This window comes from Ovis aries, chromosome 6 (genome assembly GCF_016772045.2).
Source record: "Ovis aries strain OAR_USU_Benz2616 breed Rambouillet chromosome 6, ARS-UI_Ramb_v3.0, whole genome shotgun sequence".
Lineage (NCBI taxonomy): Eukaryota > Metazoa > Chordata > Mammalia > Artiodactyla > Bovidae > Ovis > Ovis aries.
In genome coordinates this window covers 75680605-75705616 of record NC_056059.1, presented here as the reverse complement: position 1 = coordinate 75705616, position 25012 = coordinate 75680605, and the positions used below count along the sequence as shown (strand labels likewise).

The 25012-nt window shown below is 37.8% G+C and overlaps 1 pseudogene; it reads right to left on the bottom strand.

Moving 5' to 3' along the window:
- Positions 1-1831: 1831 nt before the first annotated feature.
- On the bottom strand, positions 1832-3265 carry LOC101119217 (condensin-2 complex subunit D3-like; annotated as a pseudogene).
- Positions 3266-25012: the final 21747 nt, after the last annotated feature.

Genomic DNA, 25012 nt, shown 5'->3' with positions numbered 1-25012 from the left:
TAATGTCAGTAAGAAAGATTTGAAATATAACTTGGGGTACATGATTATTCAAATGTAAAATAATGTACTGAAAATGATAAATTTAAAAAAGATATTATATAAGTAGTGAAATGAATTGTATATAATTTTTTTCTAAATACTGAGTTATGGGAGTTGAAAGGAATTAATATTTATTGGACTATTTGTTAGGCTTCTTGGATGATCTAATTAGTCAAAGAAGGAATGGGGAAGGGAGGAAGAATATAAGGATGAGTAATCAAATTTTATTAATCAGGGTTGAATTTTAACCACAGAAACCTATCTAGCTTGTGTATTCAAATAAAGCTGAAAATCAGTTCTATGCCATGTAAACTTTGGACTTTTTTTTTTTTTTTTTCCACGCTTAACCTTAATCAATTCAAAGAATTAATGGCTGTGAATTGTGGTGCTGGAGAAGATTCTTGGGAATCCCTTGGACAGCAAGGATATCAAACCAGTCAATCCTAAAAGAAATCAACCCTAAATATTCATTGGAAGGACTAATGCTGAAGTTTCATCTGAAGCTGAAGCTCCAATAGTTTGGCCACCTGATGCAAAGAGCACACTCATTGGGCAGTAAAAGATGAGATGTTTGGATGGCATCACCGACTCAATGGACATGTATCTGAGCAAACTCTAGCGATAGTGAAGGAGAGGGAAGCCTGGAGTGTTGTAGTTCATGGAGTTTCAAAGAGTTGGACACAACTTAGTGACCGAACAACAAACACCTTTATTTATTCGAACAAACATCAAAAAGTTTGCAAAATATAAATAACATTAGAAGCATATTAGGACTTCCCAGGTGGGTCAGTGAATAAAGAATCTGCCTTCAATGCAGGAGATACAGAAATATATTATATATAGGATTTTGACATCAGATATAGAAAGCTAGGTACAGCTACCAAAAGCTGGATTTACAGAAGAGAAAGCTCAGGATTAGGACCAGAATAGAGCTTAATAGAATAAGCCAAATATTTTCAAATATTTAAATTTGTATTAAATGCATGAGGCATTTCTCTGGTATCTTACAGTATCTTACAGTTCCAAACTAGGTATTGACCAGCCACACAGGTGAACAGATAGGTGGCCCTGATGCTCCTAATGGAAGCTTCCAGGGAGAGGTGGTCAGTTGCCTTTTTCTTCCAGGCCTCACAGTCCAACATCCTGGGGGTTGTCACATTCCATTGAGAAGTCTAGGATGGCTGCATGGTCTGCAAGTCAGGCAGTGACAGACACAGAGTGTTGTCCCCAGGTTTTGTCTACCTCTGACTTCCCAGGGTGAGCCTACTGGACCAGGTTGGGAGGGTCTGGTCTCTGGGGGAAAAAGATGAACCCAGTGAGAGACATAGCTGATTTCCTCTCAGAACATGACATTCTGGATGGTCCACTCAGGGGTCCTGATCCCTCACTTCCTTTTCAGGTCAATGGCTCCTCTGGACTCCATCTCTAAGCCCTTTAAGGACTCACATTGACCAGATTACCCAGGCTCTCAGGACACATGTCTAAGGTTTATAGCTCTACTCTGTAGCCACAAGACCAGCTCCATGACTCCCCAAACTTCCTGAAGGAACTCAGGATGATGTTGGTGCTCACTAACACGAGCCTGTCTTTGGGCACCAGGAAGAGAAATGCAGTCATGTGGGTAGCATGGGGCCTGGATGTGGACGGATGGTCTGCAGCAGTGACCATGGAGTCTTTCTTGGCCAGCAGGAGTTGACATTGTTTCCAAACTTGGAACAACCTACCTGACCTGTGCCTCCTTGGAACCTGAGACCATCCTGTCTGTGGCTGTCTACCTCCCCAGCTCCTACTCCTAAGTCAGCTGCTCTTAGTAGCACCTGGTGTCCTACTCAAGTTTTGTGACCAGCTGCTTGTCAACTGTAAAAAAGTCCTTGATTTCATCTCAGTAATCCCACATTGCTCCCTGAGGTAGTGCATGAGTTCCCAAAGAGCTGGGATCTTGTCCTTCTCTAGTGCAGACTTCAGGGAGATGATAATTGGAATATTACTTTCTAGGAAATTCCTCCTTTGAACTTAAAACAAGCTCCTTCTGCACTTCCTACATGAACACTTTGGCTTGGGCCAGGTCCTTGTCTGGTTTAGCCCTCAATACCTACAATCTGATCTCCTTCAAACTGAGCACCTCAAACATGTCTGAGAGGAGTTTGCTGTCTTCTGTGTCCACAGGAGGTCACTGTCAGTGAAGTACACTAGGATGTCGCTGAAGAATCTCGAAGTGATGTTGAACCCCTGCTCATCAGTGAAGTAGTGTTCCAGAAGAAACTTGTAGATTTTCATCTACTTTTCCTTGTCCATATTCCCTTTCAGGGAGAATAGCCACTTCTCTCTCTCCACCTGGGGGAACCTATTGAAACTTTTGTGTTTCTCAAAGTTGTTGAAGAGCAAAATGAATGCAATGAGGTGTTAGAAAAATATGTCTGGGTTCCTCTTCAGGAGCAATGGGCCAGACAGACTGCCCTGGTGCTGGTGACCTCTGGGTTCAGGTCTACTGGTGTGCTGATGAAACAGAGGAACAGGCAACACTTTCACTTCATGAAGTTCTCCTGCAGGGGTCAGGTGAACAAAAGTAGTGTATGCTTCTGGAAGAAAGGGTTCAGGTCCTTCAGATGTGTGCAGATTTGGGGGATTTACTTGTTTGTTGGGGCTGTGTAGTGGACACAGAGGTCACAAAGGATAATGTTGTTAAGGACATTCCTGCCCGTGCCCACCTTCTAGCCCCTCTTTCAGGTACACGCGAGTCATGCCCTCTGTGATCAGAGGACAAGCCATCATCACCTTGGGAAAGCTGTGCTTACAGCCCGAGGACCTCATCAAGAATAGTGTCCCCATCTTGGTGTGAGAGCTAGAGGTGGGCATAGACAGGAGCTCTCATTGTCTATCACATCCAGGATAACCCCCTCCAGCCAGGTCTTCTGTAGATGGACACACCAGGATTGGGCCATCAGCAGCTCAGTAGAGATTGCAAAGCCTGCTTGCCGACAGACATGGTGATATCAAAACACTGATTATGCAGGACAGGCAGTTTGCCTCTCATACACAAGATGGTACAGTATTTCAAGATGCTCACCAAAACTTGGACTGCAGATTTCCTGATGCTGATCTTTTCATCACTAACCCTGTTCCTCAGCATCATCATGAAATCCTCTTCTGTTGAATTTTTCTGAGCACTCTTTTGGTGGTTCTCTACTCCTGAAACTGCAGGAGTGTTATCCAGAAATGCCTGCATGCTGTCCAATGAGGATGTGGCAGAGGACTCTAGGCCATGTGCAAAACTGGACACAGCTTTTCTATGGACCGCTGGGTCCTTGTCTATACAATAGGCAAACAAGATTTCCTGAACCAAGAACTTATGCTTCAGGAACTTCTCATGCTCCAGGGGAAGTGGGTCATCCACCCCTTGTCAGGTAGTTCCAGAAGAGCCAAGGCCACATCTAGAGTGAAACCTGGAAGAGGATTTGGCCTCTGGTGCTAATTCATAAATTTGGGCCATGAAAGAAGCATATTCCTCACAAGGAAGCTTGTTGAGCAGCTGGCCCAGAGAATGAGCCGCATAGGTTTCAGTTCAGTTCAGTTCAGTTGCTCAGTCATGTCTGACTCTTTGTGATCCCATGGACCACAGCATGTCAGGCTTCCCTGTCCATCACCAAGATGCAGAGATTGCTCAAACTCATGTCCATCAAGTCGGTGATGCATTCCAACCATCTCATCCTCTGTCATCCCCTTCTCCTTGTGCCTTCAATTGTTCCCAGCATCAGAATCTTTTCCAATGAGTCAGTTCTTTGCATCAGGTGGCCAAAGTACTGGAGTTTCAGCTTCAGCATTAGTCCTTCCAATGAATATTCAGGACTGATTCCCTTTAGGATGAACTGGTTGGATCTCCTTGCAGTCCAAGGGACTCTTAGGAGTCTTTTCCAACACCACAGTTCAAAAGTGTCAATTCTTTGGTGCTCAGCTTTCTTTATAGTCCAACTCTCACATCCATATATGACTACTGAAAAAAGCATAGCTTTGACTAAACAGAACTTTGTTGGCAATGTAATGTCACTGCTTTTTAATATGCTGTCTAGGTTGGTCTAGCTTTTCTTCCAAGGAGCAAACGTCTTTTAATTCATAGTTGCAGTCACTATCTGCAGTGATTTTGGAGCCCACGAAAATAAAGTTTATCACCGTTTCTATTGTTTCCCCATCTATTTGCCATGAAGTGATGGGACCGGATGCCATGATCTTAGTTTTTTTTTTAATGTTGAGTTTTAAACCAGCTTTTTCGCTCTCCTCTTTCACTTTCATCAAGAGGCTCTTTGGTTCTTCTTTGCTTTCTGCCTAAGGGTGGTGTCATCTGCATAACTGAGATTATTGATATTTCTCCCTGCAATCTTGATTCCAACTTGTCCTTCATCCAGCCTGACATTTCGCATGAGATTCTCCACATAGAAGTTAAATAAGCAGGGTGACAATATACAGCCTTGATGTACTCTTTTCCCAGTTTGAAACCTGTCTGTTGTCCCATGTCCAGTTCTAACTGTTTCTTCTTGACCTGCATACAGATTTCTCAAGAGGCAGGTCAGGTGGTCTGGTATTCCCATCTCGTGAAGAATTTTTCACAGTTTGTTGTGATCCACACAGTGAAAGGCTTTGGCCTAGTTAGTAAAGCAGAAGTAGATATTTTTCTGGAACTCTCTTGCTTTTTTGATGATCCAGTGGATGTTGGTGATTTGATTTCTTGTCTCTATGCCTTTTCTAAATCCAGCTTGAACATCTGGAAGTTCTTAGTTCACATAGTTTTGAAGACTTGCTTGGAGAATTTTGAGCATTACTTTGCTAGTGTGTGAGATGAGTGCAATTGTCATAGGTTTGATATTTAGATTTATTGAACACCTTGCCACAGATGTGTTGTAGCAGAATTCAAAGGACTGGATGTATATAGGGTTTCTTTTAACTCACCCAGAACTTACAAGCTGGATGACCAGGTTTCTACTGCTGACAACTGGAGACATGATGGCAAGGAGGCTGTGATGGCGGTCTTTGCTCACTTGTTTCATTAATATAATGTAGAGCATTTGATGGAAAACACATCTGAGAATCTTGTTTCCTTCTCTGTGAATAGGGAAGCGTAGCAAACACAACCCATGATAGGCCAGTTCTGGTATATATTTTGCTTCATGGAGATTTCCAGCTTACGTAACTTGAAATTCATTAAGAACTGGTTCAAAACTAGCTAATGCAACAAAGACTTTCTACACAATTATGTATATACTCTGGCTTCTCTTTTAGGGAGAACTTGGGAAGAAATCTTGAAAGCTCTTCAAACATGAAAGATGGCATTTAGAATTTGACAATGGTCTTCAGAAGAAGAAGAAAAAAAATCTCTTTATCTCCTTTATCTCTTCATCCTCTTCTTCAGTAACCTCATCTGTCTTCATCACCTCTTTCCTGCAGGCCTCAGTGTTTTTGGTTGCTCTTTTTTCTTTTCTCATCCAAGGTGGATTCTTGAGCCCACTCCTCTATAGAATCTGAACATATTTGTCAAACAGCAGTGGGTGGAAAACTTGATTGAATTACCCTGTCTGCTACTTCCAGAACAAGAAGATAAAAAGCCCAGCAGTGTGAAGGCTGAATTCCTACTGTTGAGCACTGTCATTTTTCTTAACCACCTTATGAATGAAGTGATGAAACACGGCCATCAGCATGTTGTGGGAAATTCTGTTCTCCCCGAAGAAGGTCTAAATGCTTTTATTCTAAAGAGATTGGCTTGCCTTTTTGGAAGTCTTTGGTCTTCTGCCTGTGTTCAAAAGATGTTCTGTAGGAGCTGTTCCATATGCAGATGGATTTCAGATGTATTTGTGGGGAGGGATGCGCTTTTCCTGTCTTATTCCTCTGCCATCTTGGAAGTTCTTATGGACTTGTTTTTTTCTAAAGTAATCTCTGTTATTTTATGTAACAGGGTCACAAGGCAGCCTGCATTTGTTTATCTATTTCTTGTAAGATAACCAGAAACATGAACTTGTTCTTCCTTCTATTTAATTAACATTATAATTCTTAGTATAAAGGATAATGCAAATTTCCTGCACCTATTACATTAAATATTCTCACGGTTGTAATCTGTCATTAAAGGATTACATTAGAAGATAGCTGGTAGGAAACACACTGAGGAAAAAAAAGTTGTTTTTAACTAAATTCTAGAGAACCTCTGTTGTTGAAATTTGATCCTTTGAATACTGGAATAATATTACTATGGAATATGTTATTACTGGAATACTTGGAAACAATTACTATGGAATACTGCATAGTAATTTTTAAAGTGTATTGAGCATAATCCAAGGATAGTTTTATGCTCTGTAATGACCAAAATGGGAAGGAAATCCAATAAAGAAGGGGTATACATATATGTATAGTTGATTCACTTTGCTGTACAGCAAAAAAATAGCACAACATTGTAAAGCAATTATACTCCAATGAAAATATATATGTTTAAACAGATCACTCTTGATAAATTAATACAATGAAACATAGTTGTTACTATTGCTTTCATATCCTAGCTTTGCTACTTGCATATTATTTGGAGAAAATTACTATGCTTTCTCAAAAATAATCCAAATTTATAAGATAATGCTAGTTTTTACTCAAGTTTATTATATTGTCATAAGATATATTTCAGAAAAGGTACATAAAATGCCTATGGATCATGTGGAGGCATACAACCCACAATGCCTGGCTCAGAGTAAATGTTCTATGAATAGTATGTATATACTCACTCACTTAAATGTCTAGAGATTTTAAATCATTGGTCCAAATCATACATCTTATATGTTACACTTTTAACCGATATCAGATAATAAAGTCCTCTTCTGTCTCTATAGAATGTTTTCCACTATTCTCCACAGGCTTCTGTAATGTATGAATTTGAAAATTAGCAATCCTGAAAATGAAATTTAGAATAGTTCTCTATCTCTTAGCAACAGGGATTTTTCTCTCACCTCAGGTTATCACTACTAAGTTAAGTCACTTCAGGTTATCACAGGTTATATCAATTCAGTTCAGTAGCTCAGTTGTGTCTGACTCTAGGTGACCCCATGAAACGCAGCACCCCAGGCCTCCCTGTCTATCACCAATTCCCAGAGTTTACTCAAACTCATGTTCATCGACTCAGTGATGTCATCCAGCCATCTCATACTCTGTTGTCTGCTTCTCCTCCTGCCCCCAAATCCCTCCCAGCATCAGAGCTTTTTCCAATGAGTCAACTCTTCTCATGAGATGTCTAAAGTACTGGAGATTTAGCTTTAGCATCAGTCCTTCCAATGAACACCAAGGACTGATTTCCTTTAGAATGGACTCGTTGGATTTCCTTGCAGTCCAAAGGACTCTCAAGAGTCTTCTCCAACACCACATATCAAAAGCATCAATTCTTCAGCACTCAGCTTTCTTCACAGTCCAATTCTCAGATCCATACATGACCACAGGAAAAACCATAGCCTTGACTAGACGGACCTTTGTTGACAAAGTAATGTCTCTGCTTTTGAATATGCTATCTTGGTTTGTCATAACTTTCCTTCCAAGGAGTAAGCATCTTTTAATTTTATGGATGAAATCACTATCTGCAGTGATTTTAGAGCCCCAAAAATAAAGTCTGACACTGTTTCCACTGTTTACCTATCTATTTCCCATGGGGTGATGGGATCAGATGCCATGATCTTAGTGTTCTGAATGTTGAGCTGTAAGTCAAATTTTCCACTCTACACTTTCACTTTCTTCAAGAGGCTTTTTAGTTCCTCCTCACTTTCTGCCATCAGGGTGGTGTCATCTGCATATCTGATGTTATTGATATTTCTCCTGGCAATCTTGAGTCCAGCTGGTGCTTCTTCCAACCCAGTGTTTCTCATGATGTACTCTGCATGTGAGTTAAATAAGCAGGGTGACAATATACAGCCTTGACGTACTCCTTTTCCTATTTGGAACCACTCTATTATTCCATGTCCAGTTCTAACTGTTGCTTCCTGACCTGCATACAGGTCTCTCAAGAGGCAGGTCAGGTGGTCTAGTATTTCCATCTCTTTCAGAATTTTTCAAAGTATACTGTGATCAACCCAGTCAAAGGCTTTGGCATAGTCAATAAAGCATAAATAGATGTTTTTCTGGAACTCTCTTGCTTTCTCCATGATCCAGCAGATGTTGGCAATTTGATCTCTGGTTCCTCTGCCTTTTCTAAAACCAGCTTGAACATCTGGAAGTTCATGGTTGATGTATTGCTGAAGCCTGACTTGGAGAATTTCGAGCATTAATTTACTAATATGTGAGATGAGTGCAATTTTGCAGTAGTTTTAGCATTCTTTGGCATTGCCTTTCTTTGAGATTGGAATGAAAACTGACATTTTCCAGTCCTGTGGCCACTGCTGAGTTTTCCAAATTTGCCAACATATTGAGTGCAGCACTTTCATAGCATCACCTTTCAGGATTTGAAATAGCTCAACTGGAATTCCATCACCTCCACTGGCTTTGTTCATAGTGATGCCTTCTAAGGCCCACTTGACTTCACATTCCATGATGTCTGGCTCTAGCTGAGTGATCACACCATCGTGATTATCTGAGTCATCAAGATGTTTTTTGTACAGTTCTTCTGTGTATTCTTACCACCTCTTAATATCTTCTGCTTGTGTTAGGTCCATACCATTTCTGTCCTTTATTGAGCTCATCTTGGCATGAAATGTTCCCTTCTTATCTCTAATTTTCTTGAAGAGATCCCTAGTCATTCGGTTATTTTCCTCTATTTCTTTGCACTGATCAATGAAAAAGGCTTTCTTGTCTCTCCTTGCTATTATTTGAAACTCTGTATTCAGATGCTTATATCTTTCCTTTTCTCCTTTGCTTTTCACTTCTCTTCTTTTCACAGCTATTTGTAAGACCTCCTCAGACAGCCATTTTGTTTTTTGCATTGATTTTCTTGGGAATGGTCTTGATCCCTGTCTCCTGTACAATGTCACGAACTTCTGTCCATAGTTCATCAAGCACTCTATCTATCAGATCGATTCCCTTAAGTCTATGTCTCACTTCCACTGTATAATCATAAGGAATTTGATTTAATTCATGCCTGAATAGGAAAAGGAGTACATCAAGGCTGTATATTGTCATTCTGCCTACTTAACTAATATGCAGTGTACATCATGAGAAACACTCCTCCCTGCCCTCCTGCACCTGCGCAGCCTCTGCTCCTTGGGAGTGGGGTAGCTCCTCTCATTATATAAGGTTATATACAGGTTATATGAGATTGATAAATGATATTTGTCTCTTATAAAGAATGAAAGTTCTAAGCAGTTTATATTCTCTAGTAGTTGCTTGTACTTTCTGCTTGTTTTATTTTTATGATTCTGAAATTATTATTATTGATCAAGTAGGAAGGCGATTATCAAATGTAGTTGTGTCTTCTTAGAAGGAACACTTTAAAATGCTCCTTTTAAAGAAACAATTGCAATTTTAAATTCTCAGATGACTCATCCATTGTCTCTTTTACTTCTATTTAATAGGGGGAAGAGAGAGGTTTTATTTTTTCATCTCAGAGAATTTTTTCATTATTTTAATTTGTTCAGTATTCCTGTGAACAAAATGTTGGAGTTTGGGATATGAGAAGGTAGAGAAACTATACTAAGTTCCCAGATTAAAAACACCACCTATACAATAAAGGATATTAGATACACCTGGCTCAGAAAATAAAGCATCTGCCTACACTGTGGGAGACCCAGATTTGATCCCTGGGTGGGGAAGATCCTCTGGAGAAGGAATACAGTCCATGGGGTGATAAAGAGTGGGAAACGACTAAGTGACTTCACGTCATAAAATAAAGGAAAGGGAACACTGGTGTTACATATTAATCATTTCGTGTGTTCCATAGAAAAATATAGAATAATAACAACTGTATTTTGTATCCCAGGTGGTAACTCTGTATTGATGCCAACATCTGCTGAATCATCGAAAAAGCAAGAGAGTTCTGGAAAAACATCCATTTCTGCTTTATTGACTATGCCAAAGCCTTGACTGGGATAATCACAGTAAACTGTGGAAAATCTGAAAGAGATGGGAATACCAGACCACCTAACCTGCCTCTTGAGCAACCTGTATGCAGGTCAGGAAGCAACAGTTAGAACTGGACATGGAACAACTGAGTGGTTCCAAATAGAAAAAGGAGTACGTCAAGGCTGTATATTGTCACCCTGTTTATTTAACTCACATGCAGAGTACATCATGAGAAACATTGGGTTGGAAGAAGCACAAGCTGGAATCAAGATTGCTGGGAGAAATATCAATCACCTCAGATATGCAGACAACACCACCCTGATGGCAGAAAGTGAAGAGGAACTAAAAAGCCTGTTGATGAAGGTGAAGGAGGAGAGTGAAAATGTTAGCTTAAAGCTCAACATTCAGAACACTAAGATCATGGCATCTGGTCCCATCACTTCATGGGAAATAGATGGGTAAACAGTGGAAACAGTATCAGACTTTATTTTTTCGGGCTCCAAAATCACTGCAGATGGTGATTGCAGCCATGAAATTAAAAGATGCTTACTCCCTGGAAGGAAAGTTATGACCAACCTAGATCACATATTCAAAAGCAGAGACATTACTTTGCTGACTAAGGTCTGTCTAGTTAAGGCTATGGTTTTTCCTGTGATCATGTATGGATGTCAGAGTTGGACTGTGAAGAAGGCTGAGCACTGAAGAATTGATGTGTTTGAACTGTGGTGTTGGAGAAGACTCTTGAGAGTCCCTTGGACTGCAAGGAGATCCAACCAGTCCATTCTAAAGATGGTATGGAGAGGGAGGAGGGAGGGGGTTTCAGCATGGGGAACACGTGTATACCTGTGGCGGATTCATGTTGATGTATGGCAAAACCAATACAATCTTGTAAAGTAAGTAACCTCCACTTAAAATAAATAAAATGTATTAAAAATAATATTAAAATAAAAAGAAAAAAAAATAAAAGAGATCAGTCCTGGGTGTTCTTTGGAAGGTATGATGCTAAACCTGAAACTCTAATACTTTGGCCACCTCATGCAAAGAGTTGACTCATTGGAAAAGACTCTGATGCTGGGAGGGATTGGGGTCAGGAGAAGGGGATGACAGAGAATTATATGGCTGGATGTCATTACCAACTCTACGGACATGAGTTTGAGTGAACTCTGGAAGTTGGTGATGGACAGGGAGGCCTGGGGTGCTGCAATTCATGGGGTCACAAACAGCTGGACAGGACTGGGCAACTGAACTGAACTGAACTGAACTGAATGTTCAGTTAGTATATTCTTACTATTGCCTTTTTGATCACCAAGAAAATGGCTGTTTTAAAGTTAAAGACTCAAAGGATTCAATTACCATGTAAATAGTAGGAAGAAATAAAGCTTAATATACAGCTCATGTATTATTATAGGATAAACATTGCTTCTATAATGCAGGGTAAGTCAAACCAACTAATCTTATTTACTAAAGCAAGAGTAACTAGATTTACATTGTCAGATAAGACACCTACAAACACGAGATAAAAGACAGTACATATACAAAAATGGGAATTATAATCTAACATCAAGGGATTTTTCTTTAAAACATATTAGCTTGGATAATAAAGAGTTTTTTACTTCATCTTTAACATTTCTATTAGTATGAACTTATGAATAGATATATTTCAATGAAATAATTTAAGATAGGACAACTTAAAGAATAAATCAATTAGCTGTAATATTCAATTCCATTAATAATTTTCAATAAATGATTTACAGTTCATTTTATATCACTGGGGCATAGTAAGGCCACAGGTTTTCTAATGTGTTTTTATTGCTGAAAATCTGCTAAATGTCCTCAGAGATTTGCAAATTCCTAACTCATGGTCAACATTTTGTTGAGGTTTATTGTCTTGTTACTGTGAGCAATTTTTCCTAATTCCACTTGTTTACACAAAGCCTAGCTGTCTGACTACAGAGGATACTCAAAATCTTCAGTCTATAATTTTTTATGTCTGAACACAATTATTCCTCTTGCAGAAATATGATGAATCTCCTAAATGCCTAAAATATAACTAAGTAGCAAAGCAAGCTTGATGTCTGGGACCATGAAAACAGCTGGTTTATACTGTTTTCTGCTACACTCTGTTCTTTCAGTTTTAAAGAATCTGTTAAAGTGTCTATGGACTGTTCCGTTGGGATTGTCCCTGTGAACTTGAAGCAGAGAAAAAGGGACACCGTGAACATGGAATAGAGACTTCTCTTGTAAGTCTCTCATTTACCCTAAAATAGGGAATGGAATTCATATTATAGGTAGTGTCTGCTATTATATGTGGGTTTCCCAGGCAGTTCAGCGTAAAGAATCCGCCTGCCAAGAAGGAGACACAGGTTTGATCCCTGGGCCAGGAAGATCCCCTGGAGAAGGAAATGGCAACCACTCTAGTATTTTTTGCCAACAAAGGTATATCTAGTCAAAGCTATTTTCCAGTAGTCATGTATGGATGTGAGAGTTGGACCATAAAGAAGGCTAGGTACTGAAGAATTAATGCTTTTCAACTGTGGTGTTGAAGAAGACTCTTGAGAGTCCCTTGGACAGCGAGTAGATCAAACCAGTCAATCCTAAAGGAAATCAATCCTCAATATTCATCAGAAGGACTGATGCTAGAGCTCCATCACGTTGGCCACCTGGTGAGAAGAACTGACTCAAAGAAAAGATCCTGATGCTGGAAAAAATTGTATGCTGGAGGAGAAGGGGTTGACAGAGGATGAGATGGTTAGATGGCATCACCAACTCAATGGACATGAGTTTGAGCAAACTCTGGGAGATGGTGAAAAACAGAGAAGCCTGGCATGCTGCGGTCCATGGGGTCACAAAGAGTCAGACATGACTGAGTGACTGAACAATAACAATCAATATTATTGCCTGGGAAATGCTATGGGCAGAGGAGCCTGAAGAGCTACAGTTCTTGGGGTCTCAAACAACACATTGTGCATGATTTTTAATGATAAGTAAATGGATACATAGAATTATTTAGACAGAAAATTAGATTTGTATGAGATCTTACCTCAAACCTTGAAGATAGGTATTTCTTTGCTCTATACTTCATGATACATTAGTATTAATTTTTAAGAATCTCAGATGAAGCATAGTTTATAGCATTATTTCCTTTTACATGAAAGTCTAAAGGGAGTGTGCATCGTTCAACCCCCTTTCATACATTGCTATATTTTAGGTAGGAGTTCTGGTTGATTGAACTATATAAAGAGAACTAAACAAAAGAGATTATACATGGAGATTTTTGCTGGAAAAAAGTGTGGCACTTAAGATGTTTCTATAATTCTTTTGAATTTTGCCAAATTTAGATGCTACAATATCAAAGATCACCAGTCAGTTCAGTCGCTCAGACATCTGACTCTTTGCAGCCTCATGGACTGCAGCAGGCCAGCTTTCATGTCTAGCACCAACTCCCAGGGCACACTCAAACTCATGTCCATCAAGTCGGTGATGCTATCCAACCATCTCACCCTCTGTTGTCTCTTTTTCCTCCTGCCTTCAATCTTTCCCAGAATCAGGGTCTTTTCAAATGAGTCAGTTCTTTGCATCAGATGGCCAACGTATTGGAGTTTCAGCTTCAGTATCAGTCTTTTCAATGAATATTCAGGACTGATTTCCTTTAGGATTGACTCGTTGGATCTCCTTGCAGTGCAAGGGACTCTCAAGAGTCTTCTCCAACACCATAGTTCAAAAGCATCAATTCTCTGGCCCTCAGCCTTCTTTATGGTCCAACACTCACATCCATGCATGACACTGGAAAAAGCATAGCTTTAAGTAGACAAACCTTTGTTGGGAAAGTAATGTCTCTGCTTTTTAATATGGTGTCTAGGTTGGCCATAACTTTTCTTCTAAGGAGCAAGCATCTTTTAATTTCATGTCTTCAGTCAAAATATGCAGGGATTTTGGAGCCCACGAAAATAAAGTCTGTCACTGTTTCCGTTGTTTTCCCATCTATTTGCCATGAAGTGATGGGACTGGATGCCATGATCTTAGTTTTTTGAATGTTGAGTTTTAAGCCAACTTTTTCACTCTCCTCTTTCACTTTCATCAAGAGGCTCTTTAGTTCTTCACTTTCTGCCGTAAGGGTGGTGTCATCTGCATATCTGAGATTATTGATATTTCTCCTGGCAATCTTGATTCCAGCTTGTGCTCTATCCAGCCTGACATTTTGTATGATGTACTCTTCATATAAGTTAAATAAGCAGGGTGACAATATACAGCCTTGACATACTCCTTTTTCTATTTGGAATTAGTCTGTTGTTCCATGTCCTGTTCTAACTGTTGTTTCTTGACCTGCATACAAATTTCTCAGAGGGCAGGTCAGGTGGTCTGGTATTCCCATCTCTTGAAGAATTTTCCACAGTTTGTATCATAGTATCTCTCAATTTTATTTTAATATTTAAAAATAGTGTTACCAAAAGTGGGGTCTGGCTTCTCACAGCTCTAAAGTCAATAAAGGAAAGGAAAGCAAAGCAAGTTTGCTTTAACTTAATTTCAAAGGCTGGCAACAGAATGTGGGGGTCTCTCCTGTCCAAAGGCTGACTCCCCCTACTGACAATCAGCATTCAAGAGACTTTAGAGGCAGAGGGAGGGGCTACATGCAGAAATGGCACAGTCAGCTCTCACAGTCATCTTAAAATTGGTCATGTTGTGATCTGATGAGCATCATATTGATTGTTTTAACCATAGTTAATCTTCAGTTCCAGGGTCAGTTTTTTTCCCTTTCTTTGAGGCCAGTTCTCAGAATTGTGGCAGCTTATATCATGGTTATAGTCTGGCCATCATGTAGTTAACTTCTTCACCTGGATGGGGGAAGGAGAGTGGATTCAGTATCTACATGACAGCTCAAAGATCCTGTAGACACCTTTATCTCAGTTGTTGCCTAGAAGTGGAGGGGAGGACTAAGGAGCTATTGTTTAATGGGCATAAATTTTCATCTTTAGAAAATGAAGAATGTTTAAGAAATGGTGGTGAAGTTTGCTAAAAAAATGTGAGTGTACTTAATGCCAGTAAAGTGTACACACTTTTTTTTTTTAACATGGTAGGAAAATATATTATACTTTCCTCTTAAGGCTGAGATAGAACAAATTTCAAAGATAGAATTTTAAAATCCCATTCTTTAAGCTTGTACTATTTCTTTTATTATTGTGTAGAATTACCTGTATCTGTTTGGGATCACTATTTACATCCATTTTAGTTAACAAAAATCTTGTTATTTGACTGCATTGTTTATCTGTGATGACTGTAAACTTCTGACTAATTTTAAACAAATTGCAAGAGAGTTCCAGAAAAATATATTGTGTGGGTCACAATAAAAAATGAAAATTATGAAAGAGATGGGAATAACAGACCACCTGACCTGCCTCTTGAGAAACCTGTATGCAGGTCAGGAAACAACAGTTGCAACTGGACATGGAACAACAGAGTGGCTCCAAATAGGAGAAGGAGTATATCAAGGCTGTATATTGTCACCCTGCTTATTTTACTATATGCAGAGTACATCATGAGAAATGCTGGGTTGGATGAAGCACAAGCTGGAATCAAGATTGACAGGAGAAATATCTATAATCTCAGATATGCAAATGATATCACCTTTACGGCAGAAAGTGAAGAAATAAAGACCCGCTTAATGAAAGTGAAAGAGGAGAGGGAAAAGGTTGGCTTAAAGCCCAACATTCAGAAAACTAAGACCATGGCATCTGCTCCCATCTCTTCATGGCAAGTAGATGGGGAAACAGTGGCTGACTTTATTTTGCAGGGCTCCAAAATTACTGCAGATGGTGATTGCAGCCATGAAATTAAAAAACGCTTACTTCTTGGAAAGAAAGTTATGACCAACCTAGAAGGCATATTAAAAAGTAGAGACATTACTTTGCCAACAAAGGTCCATCTACTCAAGGCTATGGTTTTTCCAGTAGTCACTAATGGACATGAGAGTTGGACTATAAAGAAAGCTGAGCACCAAAGAATTGACGCTTTTGAGCTGTGGTGCTGGAGAAGACTCTTGAAAGTCCCTTGGACTGCAAGGAAATCCAACCAGTCCATCCTAAAGGAGATCAGTCCTGGGTGTTCATTGGAAGGACTGATTTTGAAGCTGAAACTCCAGCACTTTGGCCATCTCATGCAAAGAGCTGACTCACTGGAAAAGACCCTGATGCTAGGAAAGATTGAAGACAGGAGAAGGGGACGACAGAGGATGAGATGGTTGGATGGCATCATCAACTTGATGGACTTGAATTTGGGTAAACTCTGGGAGTTGGTGATGAACAGGGAGGCCTCGTGTGCTCCGCCATGCGGTCGCAAAGAGTCGGACACAACTGAGCAACTGAACTGAACTGAAACAAATTGCAACCAAAATTTAGAATATGCACAAAAAATGTAATGTTAAAATAGAAGCTAGATTAATTTATAAAGTAGTTCCTCAAAGGTACAAATATTTTCAAAGTCTTATTTATAGCTGGCTGCAGATAGAAAACATATTCTTACATGCATATATTTATGTTTTATCTCAACATTTTTATATAACAAGTATAATAGGCATATGAAACATTTTAAACTTTTGACATTTTTTACTTTAATATTACAACTTGTTTAGATGCAATTTTTTATTTAATGTTCCTAATAATTACATATATTTAATTCACATTTTTCTAATTTACTAAGTGATTTGTTTATCAGGGTCATGTGCTATACCAAAGCTTGTGCTTGTGTTATTACAAAAATAATTTTTCTGAATTTTTAGCTTTCCTACTGAATTTATATTAATAATCCCAATGACACAAGATGTTTCATGTTTAACCAGGGCGAAATTCCAAAAGATTTTTGATTCCATGAATTAGTTGAAAAAATTAAACCATTGTTGGACTTAATTCAGCTTCTTTTCTATTTGAAGAAATAATATTAACAATTTGTAAGTTCTGTGTAAACTTCTGCTGCTGTAATGAAGCCTACCAATTAACATCTATCCATCACTTACAACATGTTCAAATAAATAAGGTCATTGCAGAAGAATAGTTATTTAAGTGAAAAGCAATGTTTCATAAAGAAAGATATGAATCTAACTTCTATAATTGCACTTGGGAACAGGGCCAGGCCCAGGTGGCTCAGTTGGTGAAGAATACACCTGCCAGTGCAGGAAATGCGTCTTTGATCCCTTGATGAGGCCAGTCCCCTGGGGAAGGAAATGGCAACCCACTCCAGTATTCTTGCCTAGGAAGTCCACATGATTATAGCCTTTGAGATCCCAAAGGGTCAGATACAACTGAGCAGACATGGACACAACAGTATGTTCAGAGATGATGACTTAACTATCTAATTAGATGAAGCTCATCTACTTTATGGAGGATAATCTGCTCTACTCAAACCGATTTGAATGTTAATGTCATTCAAAAAGTTTACCTCCTTAGCAACATCCAGACCAGTGATTGACCATATATCCAAGCACAGTGGAGTTGTCCAGTTGATACATAACCACAAGTTCATTGAATGAAGTAGAATTGCTGCAATGAATATAGAATGTATTTCCAAAAAGGACAATATATTTATTTCCTGATATGACTGCCTATTCAACCAGAAAAGCAGTTTTAGGTTGAGAAAATGGGAGGCATGGGTCTTATTCTTTTGATTTCAGCAAGCTTTAGCAAAGTAGGTCTTGGGGGTCAAATTCCATTAGCCAGCTTTTTTGTAAATAAAGTTTATTGGAACAGCCATTCACTTAAGCATCGTGCGCAGCTGCTCTCATGCTACAAAGGCAGAGTCCAGTAGTTGTCATGAAAACTTGGTGGCCCCAAATCTAAACTACATTTTTATCTATAGAAAATCCTAATCATTGGTCTAGAATCAAAACATCCATGTGTTACCCAAACGTTCTAGAATTTTAATATGAAACAGATAAAATCCAGGAAAAGTAAAGCTATAATATTCATCATACTTTCCCTCTGTCAAATAATGGGGAATAACTTCAATTGGTGGTAAATTTGTGCTCTTTGTAATTTTGCAGTAATTATAGTGTGTGTTTGAATGAATTGGGCATGAGAATGTCTTATTATCCTTAGAAATTGCAACCAAAGTTTTCAAGGGACTACTTTTTTATTTGAGATGTTATTGCTCATTACAAGAGCTTTACTAATATATATATATATATATATATTGTAAGGCCAGATTTACTACTCTCAATACTTGCAAAATGGATCCTTGGAACAAAAAAATGAATTATGTGAACTGAGTGGATTATAAAGTGTGACCAGATAGGCTGTTAGGAAATGAACTCTCAACTAGTTTTCCGGTTGGAGGCAACTTATGCTTTTTAATCTCTAACTTGCCACATCCCACTATATTTTGCATAGAGAATAATACATTCAATAATTTGGTTTCAAAGGCTAATGTGATCATGAAAATTCAGTGTTTGTAGCCACTCAAGCTAATTGTTCCATTGAAAATATAATGAAGAAGCCATAAAGGAATTTCATAGATTTTTCAAAGTGCTGGAGCAATAAATGATCCCTCGTGGTTCCGCTTTGAAACTTTATTTTCTGTGCTTCACAGCTCTTACTAACAGAATGAGAAATATCTGGAATGTATTTATGCATTAAAGGAATATGGACATTCCTGGCCAAGGCACAGATGGTAGAAATTAAAGTTCATTCCCAGGGACAGGATTCAGTATATGAATATAAAGATGCTGATAAATGATTTAAAAAGTTGAAGTTTACCATAGAGTGTGAAATCTTTCTAAGAAACATGTGAATCTATAACAGTATTACCAGGTAATTCTCCAAATGTGTTTTCATATATCTCTTTAAAATAGATTACATTTATTTTTAAGATATAAAATTTTTAGCTGGTACTTACACCATTTAGAAAGTAATAAGCAAAGCATGTATACTAATATGGATTAGGAAAAACTAAAATGGCTTGCATTAAAATAAAAGGTTATATTATATCTAGTATTTAAGCTAAACTGCTGTTGTTAAAGCCAAATATTAGCTCCCTTCATTAAATCAAGCCCACCGGTTTAGAAACATCTAGTTTGAATTCATATCATCAGTATTTTGGTGACCATACTAAGGCTTAGGCATGAATTTTGATGTTTCTTGTCATCAAAATTAATCTGCTATTTCTTACATAAAATAATGTAATATTTATAGTCTATTTTTAAATGTCTTTTATGAGTATATGTTACTTGCCAACTATGTGTTTAAAGCATTGGCTTTGGAAAGGAAAAAATAATGCAGAATTCTAGGATGACTGCCAATGACCAAAACCATTGAATAACCCTTGTTATTTTATTTAAGCAGAACCTCTGAATATGATGGAATATCACTTCCATGATTAAGTTATATGACAAGCAAAAAAGTAACCTGATATTTTGAGAGAAGAGAGCAATTAGTAAAAAGAATGTAACATTTGGCAATTTTCTTAATCCAGAAGAAAAAATAAGTAATAAAAATCCATAACTTACTATTTTCATTGAATTATTATTTAATTTAGCTATAATTTATAAAATAAATTGTTGGTTCTAGATACTGATAAATAATGGAAAATGAAAAAAAAATTCATCCCAACTTTTGCTTCATTTTCAGCAAAAGTTAAAAAGAATATCCTGAGGTTGCTGAAATTGCTTTAGAGTTTTTCTTTTATTCTCATTTATATATTTAGTTAGATTGGTTTCTCCTATAAGTGATGATAAAATAAAACATAGAAACTTTCACTGTAGAGTGTCAGACACTATATCATTGCCATCAACCCAACTTAGGTAAGACAAACAAGCAAACTCATAACACTTTATATGTATAACGTTCAAAATGTATAAACATACCTTAATATGAATAATTTCTTTTCACTTATGACATTTTTAATTAATTTATTTTAATAGGAAAATAATTACTTTGCAATATCGTGATGATCTTTGCTGTACATAGACATGAATCAGCTACAGGGGCATTGCAGATGATCAAACAGTTGTGAATATACAAACATTTTCTCTATTGCCTATGTGATTATTTTTAATTTTTATGATAAGCTTTAATTGTATTTATTGAAATGTAACTTTAACAGTAAAATTTGGAGTTTATAATTTGTGTATATTTTTCTACATTTCATTTTCTAGTTCTTAGTTTTTTTTTTGCTTGTGTATGTGTCTTATAGTAGAAGTAATCCATGGCTTTTCTTCATGGATGAAGAAAATCTGGCTTTTCTTTATGGATGGTTTTAGAAGCAATATCCTAGACTTTGGCATAATTTTTTAAAAGTTATAGGCAGAATATATTTATATAATTTTAAAGTCATATTTGGATAGGACCCTTGAATACAGAATTGACTCAAGAACTGCAATAGGATTGAAGTGCTAATGGTGGTTCATGAATAGATTTAGTTGTGAAAAGTGGCTAAGAATGGATGTATGAGCTGTACTTGATATTTGTTACAAATAAATACAAAGAAGATAACTCAAGCAGTTATCTATGCTTGAAAATAAATATCTTAAAATATATTCAAAAGCTATTTTGAATAAAACTTAAAGTGATGAGTATCTAAAGAAACTGCTGAGTTGCACAGGAAGTTCTCTGAGCTCTCTCCTAAATGGCCATGTACAACATTTACAAGGAGAGATTCATACTTATCCATTAATGCCAAAAGTGGTATACAGCAACAAATTCAGAATATTCAATTACCTTTACTTGGGTTTGGAGAAAGCAGTGGAAAACATCAGTAGATTTGAGGATCACCAAAACACTGGCCCCTAAGGCATAAAAGATATTGGTAGAAAATTCTTGGTGAACCTTACCACTCTGGACCCCTAATAGTCCATGCAGAATAGGCATCAAGATGTCAGGAAAGGAAGCACTGGCTTTGTTGCTAGACATTGAAGATGAGCATTTCTTAGAATGCCCTGAAAATTTAGGTCTTCATTATTTGTTATTTTAACAAAAGCAACAGTCTCAAAGAACACTGCAAAGCTTACCAAGCAAGAATTGTGCAGATAATAGCCCATGAAGATGGAAGTTGGGAGGTTAGAAATGCACAGCTTGCATTCTGTACCAAAGAGTGATAGCTGATAGGAATTTTAGAAGTGAAAAATTTCTCTTGTTAGAAATAAATGTGAGCTCAGATTTTGTATATGAACCTGCAGCAGTTGGAAGCCCTAGAGCATTTTTGACTCCAGGAATGTTCTCTCACTTTAACTGCCAGCTCCTGGTAGAATGAGACTTGGACTTTGCAGGTGAAGCTCAAGGACAAAACCAGGAGTCACAGTCTGGGATGTCAAAAATCAAATCAGATGACAAGTGCCAAAGATGAGTCCTATCCATGGGAATATATGGCCAACAAGAGTCAAAGGAATGGACTAGAATTAAAAGTAGGAATAAGAGAAAGTAAGAAATTATAATAATTAATAAAAATAACAATAACAATAATAATGCCTAGCATAAATTGATCACTTGTTCTAAACATTGTCCTAGGCACTTTATGTATATTAATTCATTTAATTATCTCCATGTACTTAAGCGATGGAGTTTTTTATAACCAATCTTTTGTTTAAAGATACAGAGAGTAGATATAGTGAGGATAAAACTTGTTCTTATTCAGGTAGAGAGCAGAAAAACTAATGTAAGATTGGCTTAGAGATATTTACCCTGGTTACACTTGTGAAGGGATGCTAGGTTCATTTAAAAGATAAACAATGAAGCAGGTAGACCAGCTATTTGGATTTAGTTTGTAAAAATGTTTAAACAGCATAATAAATACTTCATATTTCATTATATTTCTTTGCTCAAGTAACTCCATAACTCCTTTTTAATAAAAAATAAAGAATTGTCTAATAATTAGAGTTTTTAAAATCCATTAGCCACCACAAGAGTTCTTCATTACTACATTGTTGAACATGCTCATGCAGAGTCTAGAAGTCTGTCAAGGGTTGTTTTAGAGTAGAGTCCTACATTGTTTGAGATATTTTTAATTGTAACCTCCAAGTTAGAGACCTTAAGATCCATTCTGTCCCAAGGTACTTTTATTGTCTCTTAAACAAATAGATATCCTATAATTAAATATATGATGACATTACAAATTTTTGAAAATATTACCCTGTATTGTAATATAACATGCTACGTGTGATTTTACTCAAAAATTAGAATAAAAATCACATGCTCAGACACCCTTCCAACCATCAATGTAATTTCAGTTTGCTTAAAGGAACCTTTGCATAATTAAGGAATAATTACACTGAACTCCTATTATGTTTGTGTTAAAGAGATATGAGATGTAAACTTTGTTATGCTTTCTCATTGTCTAATCTTGCCAGCTATTACTGATTATTTAAAGTCGATATATAACTTAAACTTCTTTTCATCTCTAGTCATCAATATGCCTCGGTATCTGTTTTTGAAACATTGTTAACATTCACTGAAATAGCAACCAAAATAGAAGAAGCATAAATTTAGGTTTTCCTGTTGGATAATAAGCAAACTTAGGTCAGGCAGATAGTGTTAGATATTGAATTTGGTTTTGAGTTTGCTATGCCTGAAAGACAAAGAAGTAGGTGGTTTGGTTTTGTCTGAAGTTTTCTTGTTGTCGTTTTTCATAGAAAATTATAAATAATCTTCAGTTCAGTTCAGTCGCTCAATCTTGTCTGACTCTTTGCAACCCCATGAATCAAAGCATGCCAGGCCTCCCTGTCCATCACCAACTCCCGGAGTTCACTCAGACTCATGTCCATCGAGTCAGTGATGCCATCCAGCCATCTCATCCTGTTGTCCCCTACTCCTCCTGCCCCCAATTCCTCCCAGCATCAGAGTCTTCTCCAGTGAGTCAACTCTTCGCATGAGGTGGCCAAAGTACTGGAGTTTCAGCTTTAGCATCATTCCTCCCAAAGAAATCCCAGGGCTGATCTCTTTCAGAATGGGCTGGTTGGATCTCCTTGCAGTCCAAGGGACTCTCAAGAGTCTTCTCCAACACCGCAGTTCAAACACATCAATTCTTCAGTGCTCAGCCTTCTTCACAGTCCAACTCTGACATCCATACATGATCACAGGAAAAACCATAGCCTTAACTAGACAGACCTTAGTCAGCAAAGTAATGTCTCTGCTTTTGAATATGCTATCTAGATTGGCCATAACTTTTCTTCCAAGGAGTAAGCATCTTTTAATTTCATGGCTGCAATCACCATCTGCAGTGATTTTGGAGCCCAAAAAAATAAAGTCTGACACTGTTTCCATTCTTTCCCCATCTATTTCCCATGAAGTGATGGGACCAGATGCCATGATCTTCATTTCTTGAATGTTGAGCTTTAAGCCAACTTTTTCACTCTCCTCTTTCACTTTCATCAAGAGGCTTTTAGTTCCTCTTTACTTTCTGCCATCAAGGTGGTGTTATCTGCATATCTGAGGTTATTGATATTTCTCCCGGCAATCTTAATTCCAGCTTGTGTTTCTTCCAGTCCAGCATTTCTCATGATGTACTCTGCATATAAGTTAAATAAGCAGAGTGACAATATACAGCCTTGACATACTCCTTTTCCTATTTGGAACCAATCTGTTGTTCCATATCCAGTTCTAACTGTTGCTTCCTGACCTGCATACAGATTTCTCAAGAGGCGGGTCAGGTGATCTGTTATTCCCATCTCTTTCAGAATTTTCCACAGTTTATTAGGGTATGTTAAATTTCAGGCAGAGTTATAGATTTGCAATGCATCCATGTATAGATGATAATTAAGAGAATAGGAATGAACTTTCCCAGAAAAAGAATACAGAATGGTTTGAGACCCTGGGAGAGAGAATAGGGTATAGCACATTGTAGGGAAAGTGCTTAGCATCAACAGAGTCCTTCCTCAGTTGGAGAAGCAGATATGGTTTAGCTGTAACCATGGAATCTTGGGAGTTAGGAGATAAAGATATTTCTCCTGTGTCTGGTCTTAGACTCGCGGGACTTGAAGTTAAACAGGCCCAGGTTAAATCTGAGTGTGACAATTTCAGTACACTCAATTTTATACTACTTACCTGTATGTCAGTCTACTGTTCTTACCTGAGCCATTGTGCATCCTCCTCAAAGAATACACGCTCATCCTTGCCACTTTTTGCATATTCTCTCTGTTTTACACACAGGAACCAACAGACTGTTTTAAAATATAACAGATTTTCTTATTAATCTTGCTTAAACCTTTTAATAAAGCCTGAAGTCCTCATGGTGAACAAGTTCTACATGATCTGCCCTCCTCCAGCCCTGCTCTCTTGCTGTATCAGCCACACTGTCCTCCTTTGCTATTCCTTGCACCCTTGTACTATCCAAACACAAGCCTGCCTCAGCACTTCTGCAGTTTGTTTTCTGCCAGGAATCTTCTTTCCCAGATGATTGCATCTCTCCTAGTTTCTATTAGATTTGGCCTCATATGGGTACACACACATACACATATATATCTCAGCAGGCTCATTCATTGCCCTCTAAAACATTTATCTGCTTAATTTTCTTGATGGTACTTATTGCCACTTAATATTGTACATATACACTTGTTTAGACCTTATCTATCTTCTCCCACTAGAATGTAAACTCTTTGAAAGCATTAACATTTTCTGTTTTATTCATGACTATATCCCCTATGTCTAGAACAGGTCCTGTAAACATTCTATAAACACATATTGAATATGTAATAATAGCTAATGCTGATATAGCATTAATTGTATGCCTGGCACAGTTTTATGTGTCACCTGTATATCAATTCATTTGATCCTTGCAATGAAGATAATATTGCATATGTACCATTATCATTCCTGCTTAGAAATAGGGTCACTAATGCACAAAGCAGTAAAGAAATGTGGTCAAAAACACAAACAGTTAGGGGCTGAGCCAGGACTACTATCCAAGCAGCCTAGCTTTAGTAAATTTGTCATGAAAGCAGTAGTGAGGATGGATAGATGGATAGATCTTCTAAGAACAGCTATATAACATTGTATAC